Below are 8,401 nucleotides of genomic sequence, written 5' to 3'. Positions count from 1 at the left end.
CACAATCACAATCACAATCACAAGTATATCCTCAAGATCCTACATTTAAGTCATGATTTCATTGTAACCTTCATTCATCTATCTCATTTATAACAAGTGTGATCATTAATGCAACATTCATATATATATATACATACATGTATCATAATGAAGCAAGAACAAACATACATCACACAATCATAAAATCATAGCCATCACCTACCTCAAAACAAGCTTGAAACCCTCAGAAACTTGATCCTTCCCTTTTCAGATTCGTTTTGCTTGTCCTTGGTCTACAAACAATCATACTAACACGAAAATCAATAAACAATCACTAATTATCTGAATCACTAACAATTCTATGAACCCTAGATCATACCCATGATCTCAAGTACCCATCTAGAGCTTTTTCCACCATAGAATCTAGATCAGAACCCTTCCCCATCGATAATTACCCATGATATTACGTTCTACGAATCGAAAAACGGATTCGGGGAGTGAAAAGCTTACCTTTAGCTTCAAGAATGATGGAAAACTATCAAGAGTCGCATGTGGTTTGTTCCTTAGCTCTAAAAATCAAAAAGTGCAGAATAAAATCGTTTTGGGGTTTATTTACGACTTTAAGTCGCATCTGGCCCGCCAAAGCGACCCTCACCCTGCTATAGGGTCCCCGCCAAAGCACCAAAACCACCGCTAAAGCGGCTTGCACGAAACAGTGAGCTATTTTAATAATTACAAGACCCCCATTTCACAACACACCTTTAACTAATGACGCTCAGAAAATACTCACGCTAAGATCGATTTCGGGAGTTATACTCACCCGAATTCAATTCTGTAAAGTCGTACGAATTCCTTAACAACTTATCTAACTAGACATGTAATCAAAATCATAAATAAGTCACCTGATTGTTACCAGATTTCCCTACACCTTAATGACTTCGATTTCGTTCAAATCTGGACTAGGTTGGAAAATTTCAAGTTACTATGAAAAAGTTTTCCGACCCAAATTTTTTCCCCGTTGGCTTTTCCATACGACGGAACCCGGTCGTTACAATAGGTACCAATTTACCCATCACTTGTCCCCAAGTGACAAACTTAGGAAAAACAGGCTAAGGAAGGAATGAAGTAGTACCTGAATCGACCCTCTCGGTTTCCCAAGTAGCTTCCTCAACTGGACGATGCTTTCATTGAACTTTCACGGACTTAATCTCCTTGGTCTTCAGCTTACGCATATTACGATCAAGAATTGCAATCGGTTCCTCCTCATATTGAAGGTCTTTGTCTAACACAATTGAGTCCCACTTAATGATATAATCCCCGTCACCATGATACCTCTTGAACATGGACACATGAAATACCAGATGAACTCCCGATAAATTAGGAGGTAAAGCCAATCTATACGCTATCGGTCCTACACATTCAAGAACCTCAAAGGGACCAATGTATCGCGGACTTAGTTTGCCTTTCTTGCCAAATCTCATCACCCCTTTCATGGGTGATACCTTAAGAAGAACATTCTCACCGGTTTGAAACGTCATGTCTCTTACTTTTGATCCACATACTTCTTCTGTCTACTCTGGGTTGCTAGAAGCTTAGTTTGAATACTCCTCACCTTATCTTGAGCATCCTTCACTAAATCGACCCCCCAATGGTTTCACATATCCAGCCTCAAACCATCCTATGGGTGATTTACATCCCCTCCCATAAAGTGCCTCAATGGTGTCATATCTATGCTGGAGTGATAACTATTATTATAGGAGAATTCACACAAAGGTAGGAACTTATCCCAATGCTCTTCAAAGTCAATCACACATGCCCTCAACATGACTTCTAACACTTGAATAATCCTCTCTGACTGTCCATCTGTCTATGGATGAAAGGTTGTACTAAAAGTGAGTTGTATGCCCAATTCATCATGCAATTTCCTCCAAAACTTGGATGTGAATTAGGTACCATGGTTTGAGATGATAGAAAGGGGCACCCCATGCAACCTCACTATCTCTTTCACATAAACTTAGCCAATTGTTCAGCATTATAATCTATTCTTACCGGAATAAAATGGGCTGACTTAGTCAATCTATCAACCACTACCCAAATAGAATCAAACTTTCCCAAAGTCTTGGGAAGACCAACCACAAAATTCATGGCTATTCTTTCCCACTTCCATTCTGGAATTGACATTCTCTGAAGAAAACATGCAGGCCTTTGATGTTCATACTTCACTTGTTGGCAATTTTGACACTTAGCCACAAACTCCGCTATATCATTCTTCATGCCCGGCTTCGCTTCAAGTCTCGGTGCATCTTCGTCACACCCGGATGAATAGAATATCGAGAACCATGAGATTCAGTCAACAATTTCTGAATCAAATCATCAACTCGAGGAACACAAATCCTTCCTTTAAAATTGAGCACACATTCTGCATCAATAGTGGTCTCTTGTGCCTTACCAATCACAGTCTTCTTTCTAAGTTCCTCTAAATTCTCATCCATAAACTGTTTGGCCTTGATCTCCTCAATGAACGTGGCCCTAACCTCAATGCTAGCTAACACCCACCTCTTTCTGAGATGCCCAACTTCATGAACTTAGACTTTAAGGTCTGAATTTCCTTAGCCAAAGGTCGCTTGGATACACTCAAGCAAGCTAAACTACCCATACTCACTGTTTTTCGACTCAAAACGTCTGCCACCACATTAGCCTTGCCCGGTTGGTATTGAATTGTGACATCATAATCGTTAAGTAACTCCATCCACCTTCGCTGTCTCAAATTTAGATCCTTTTGAGTGAACACATGTTGCAAACTACGATGATCAGTAAATACCTCACACTTTAACACCATAGAGGTAATGCCGCCAGATCTTAAGAGTAAACACTACCGCTGCCAACTCCAAATCATGTGTTGGATAATTCCTCTCATGCACCTTCAATTGACGTGAGGCATAAGCTATAACATTCTTATCCTGCATCAACACAACACCTAAACCAGAATGTGAAGCATCACAATAAACTATAAAATCTTTACCTTCCACTGGTAATGCTAGAATAAGTGCGGTGGTCAAAAGAGTCCTGAGTTTTTGAAAGCTCTCCTCACATTTTTCAGTCCATTCAAATAGTATTTCTTTTTTGGTCAAATTAGTCAAGTGAGTGGCAATAGAAACAAAGTTCTTCACAAATCGACGATAGTAGCTAGCAAGCCCCACAAAACTCCTAACTTCCGTCACAGAGTTAAGCCGTACCCAATTCTTAATCGCCTCAATTTTTTGAGGATTTACCATTACCCCTTCTTTTGACACTACATGTTCCAAAAATGCAACCGAAGTCAACCAAAATTTACACTTAGAAAATTTTGCATACAATCTTTGTTTCCCAAGAACACCCAAAACAATACGAAGATGGTCGATATGCTCTTCCTCACTTTTCGAATAGACCAAAATATCATCAATAAAGACTATGACAAAAGAATCAAGAAATGGCTTGAACACCCCATTCATTAAACTCATGAAAGCTACATGCGCATTGGTAAAACCAAAAGACATAATCAAAAACTCATAGTGCCCATAACGAGTCCTAAACTCCGTCTTGGGTACATCTTCAGGCCTAATTTTCAACTGATGGTAGCCAGACCTTAGATCAATCTTAGAGAAAACTGATGCACCTTGCAATTGGTCAAAAAGACCATCTATTCGAGGCAAAGGATACTTGTTTCGAATAATGATCCTATTCAATTGCCGATAATCTATACACATTCTCATACTACCATCATTTTTCTTAACAAACAAAACTGGAGCACCCCATGGGGAAGCACTAGGACGAACAAATCCCTTATCAAGAAGCTCTTGGATTTGAGCCTTAAGCTCTCTTAATTCTGCTGGAGCCATGCGATATAGAGGGATAGAAATGGGACGAGTACCAGGTTCTAAATCAATGCATACGTCTATATCTCTATCCGGAGGCATACCAGGCAAGTCATTAGAAAACACTTCTCTAAATTTTGACACCATAGGAATAGACTCAATGGATGAAGCCTCAATCTCAACATCCCTAATATGAGTCAAATAAGCCAACAACCCTGCCTTATCAATTTCCTAGCCCGAATGGAGGATATGATCTTAGCTTGCTTAGGCTTGTACACCCCTTCCCACTCTGATTTATCCAAGCCCAAAATTTCTATAGTTACAGACTTAGTATTACAATTAAGCACAACATAATAGGGGGACAACCAAGTCATGCCTAAGATTATATCAAAATCCATAAACAAATAGGACAAGCACGATAGACATGGGTGACTATGACTGACTCTCCAACTGGGGTAGAAACATGGATATGGACTTCAAGTATATCATAAAAAGATAAAAGTGATCAAAATAAGCCACTATTCTAGTAAGTAACTAAAATAAGTTAGTGGAAGAAAAAATTATGTTTTGTGCAATATTTCAAACGTTTTCCGTTAGTCTCATAACGTGTATATTTTAATATATAACGAAACTATTTTTTACACCTTGTAAAACGAAACTATTTCTTACACTTTGTAAAGTGTAAGTTTTTCTTACACTTTGTAAAGTGGAAGAAAAATTTGTGTTTTACAAAGAGGAATATTTTTCACGTTCTCTTTATGAAGCTTTTGTAGTGTTTGTCATACAATTATATTGATTTGACATATCATTAAAACGGAAAAAATTATTACATTATGTATTTTTATTTTTTTGTTTTGAAAACTCCTCCAAGCTCTATTTAAGGATGTTCAAACATAGTACCTTCAACATCTTTAGTCTTCTATTTTTCTTCATTTCAATCACAAAAAAATGTCTTCTAAACCAAAAGTTAGAGTTTCGATTTATTGGAATGGCGAAATTATACATGACGAAAATATCGTTTATTATAATTGTCTTTTCAAACACAATGCTAAATATTTAATTAATGTCCGATATCATAAATTTCATCAATTTATAAAAGAATGGGTATAAATAGTACTGATTATAATTTGATTATAGTCGAAAAATACCCTACTTCATTTTTGTCACAAGGACAAGTAAAATTTGGAGAGCGGATTATCTATAGTGACGAATCGTTGACCGACTTTTTGAGGGTTCCAAACGACTACATAGATCAAATCAAGTTAACACTTATGATACATAATGTGATAATTTTTTCCTTAAATAGAGCTTGAAGGAGTTTTCAGAATTAAAAAATAAAAATACATAATGTAATAATTTTTTCTGTTTTTATGATATGTCAAATCAATATAATGAGAAAATGGTCTAAAACCCTCCCAACCTATACCCAAAATCCCAACTACACACTCTAACTTCACGGGTGTCCTATTACCCCCATGAACTTCATATTTCTCTATTTTCTACACACTTAAACGCTGACATGTCATAGGAGGTCCTCTATGCGCGTTAGAAGGTGAGAACACCTTAAATTTTGACGAAAAATTTTCTCTTTCTCCAATGGTCATCTTCCCCACCATTAAAATAAATCATTGTTTCTTCTTCCCCACCATTAACCCTTGTTCCTTGTATAAAAAAATTCACGATTTTCTCTCAAAAAATAGGTAGGATTTAGTTGTTTATGTTCATTTCTACTTCAAATCTTGAATTTAGGGTTTGTAATCTACTCTAATTTCTTATTTAGGTCTCTAATTTGAATTTTGAATTTTCTCAAAATTTATCAAAAATGGCAAATGAAAACTTGAAAGGATGATTTTTGGGTCTTTTATGTTTTAGGAGGTAAATGTGGGAAAAACAGGAATTGGGAGTTGAAGAGGCGGGGGACCCGGCGCGTGCAATCACGTTGGACTATGTATTTGGTTTATGTGTTGAGGTCAACGTTTAAGTGTGTAGAAAATAGATAAATATGAAGTTTAGGGGGGTAATAGGACCGTGAAGTTGGAGTGTGTAGTTGGGATTTCGGGTATTGGTTGGGGGGGTTTTAGACCATTTTTCTCCAATATAATTGTATGACAAACACTGCAAAAGCTTCATAAAGAGATACAATTTAATGCAAAACGTGAAAAATATTCCTCTTTGTAAAACAAAAATTTTTCTTCCACTTTATAAAGTGTAAGAAAAACTTTCACTTTACAAAGTGTAAGAAATAGTTCTGTTATATATTAAAATATACCCGTTATGAGACTAACAGAAAACGTTTTGAATATTTCATAAAACATATTTTTTTCTTCCACTAAGCCTATTTTAGTTACTTACTAGAATAGTGGCTTATTTTGGTCACTTTTATCTTTTTGTGGCTTATTTAGGTTCTGGACTCTCTAGATTACTACTTCACAAAATATTAGCACTTATTCTAAGAGAAAAATCATGCTTATGATTTTTACTATATATAAACAAAATTTTAAATAAATTAGAACAACGACATCATTTCAAATCTTTCACTAATTTATATATTAATCATGGATCAATGAATATAAGATGAAAAGAAACAAATATTTTTAAAAAATTGTAAGGTCGAATTGTTGGGTTGTCGGGTTATGTACGTATCTCTAAAAATCATGCTACTGATTTTAATTATATATAAATAAAATTCTAAAATAAATTAGAACAAAAACATCATTTCAAATCTTTCACTAATTTATATATTAATCATGGATCAATGAATATAAGATGAAAAGAAATAATTACTTAAAAAAATTGTAAGGTCGAATTGTTGGGTTGTGCTACGTATCTCCAATCTTTCGAGAATTCAATTTTTATTGTGGGGTCGGATTGTTGGTTTGTCGGATTGGGACTAATGAAGAGTTAAAAAATTGATTTGAGAAGATGAAAGTGAAAAGATTTAGGTAAAGTTAACTTTTCTTATAAAACGTAAGAAAAACTTACACTTTATAAAGTGTTAGAAAATCTTAAACTTTATAAAGTGTAAGAAAAAATTACACTTTATAAAGTGAATTTTTTTTTCCGTTTTATGTTAAAATATAGACGTTAACAGACTAATGTATGCCGTTTATATTTTTGGATAAAACGAAAGAAAAATTACACTAAACCTATTTTAGTTACTTTCTAGAATTATGGCTTATTTTGGTCAATTTTATATTTTTGGGTGTCTTTGTCTTTTTGTGCTCCACTATAGCCACATGCCTTGTAGATGTGTCTTTTTGTGTTTATTAGTTGGCAAAAGGCATAAATTGCCCCCTAAACGTATACCCAAAAGTCATTTACACACTTTAACTAATGGAGTGACCTATTACACACCTTAAGTACATAAAAGTATATTTATTTCCCCCTTCCGTCACCCAACCCAGGACATTATGCCTAGAGTGAAAGCCACTCGCCTCCTAGTTAAGCCACGTAATAAAAGACCCCAATCCGATTCATTTGACCCAAAATCGTTTCTTTTGACCCAAACCCGTTTCTTTTCACCCAAACCCGATTTTTTTCACCCAAATCCATTTTATTTTACCCTAGTCCATTTATTTCACCCACCCGTTTCCTTTCTCTAAGAACACCAAAACCTAATCGAAAAAATTCATCTGTAAATCCTAATTTTAGCTAAAGATTTCTTCGATTTTGTGGTGTTTTTGAAGCATCCTTGTAGTTATATTTGAAGAACATTGTCGATCGAGGCATTCATCGTTCATAATTTGTTGTCGTCTCCATATTTGAAAGGTTAGTCAAACATTTCTAGGGTTACTTCATAGTTCATACTTTTTAGCTTAGGGTTATTTCGTCTTTATTTTTTTTTCAAGTTTATTGTATGTCGTCTTTCATTCACATGATTCCCTGTTGTTGTTGTATATGTTTTGTCGTTGTTGTTGAGGGTTAACTGATAACATTATTTTCAGGTTAAAATGTCTTTTGAATTGATTACTTTGAGATTTTACCACGGTGGTGTTATTAAGATTGGAAAAAAGGAATACAAGGGGAAACCATATCATGGTGGAGGAGTTTATGAGTTTTTAGATGTTGATATAGATAGGTTATCTTATTTTGAATTGAGGGATTGTCTGAAAGAGTTGGGGTATGAACCTGGACAATGTGTGTTGTATGTAAAACTTCCTAGAAGTACTGCTATGTTAGAAATCAAATCTGACTATGATACTACTTTAATTGCCGAGTGTTTGAGTCATGGAGATATTTTGGACTGTTTTGTGTGTCACTTTGTTGCTGATCCTGTTTTGGTCCCACCTTTATTGGAATATGGGGAAAGTGGAGTAGGTGAGGGAGCATCTCAAAACAGTGGGCCTAATGCATCTTTTAATGCTGAATTAGAACCAACATATGAGGCCCAAGAAAATGCCACACATGAGGCCCAAGAAAATGCCTCAAACCTTGCCTCAAACCCTACCCCTGCCCCTATCCATCCTTCTACTGATCCAACTCTTGACCATGTTCATCCTTCCTCTGATCCAATTTCTGACCCTGTCCATCCTTCTAATGAACAAGATTCAGATAGAGAATCATTGAAT

The sequence above is a fragment of the Solanum tuberosum genome, unplaced genomic scaffold (genome assembly GCF_000226075.1).
Source record: "Solanum tuberosum cultivar DM 1-3 516 R44 unplaced genomic scaffold, SolTub_3.0 scf00271, whole genome shotgun sequence".
In the NCBI taxonomy this organism is placed as follows: Eukaryota; Viridiplantae; Streptophyta; class Magnoliopsida; order Solanales; family Solanaceae; genus Solanum; species Solanum tuberosum.
This window is presented reverse-complemented; position numbering follows the sequence as displayed.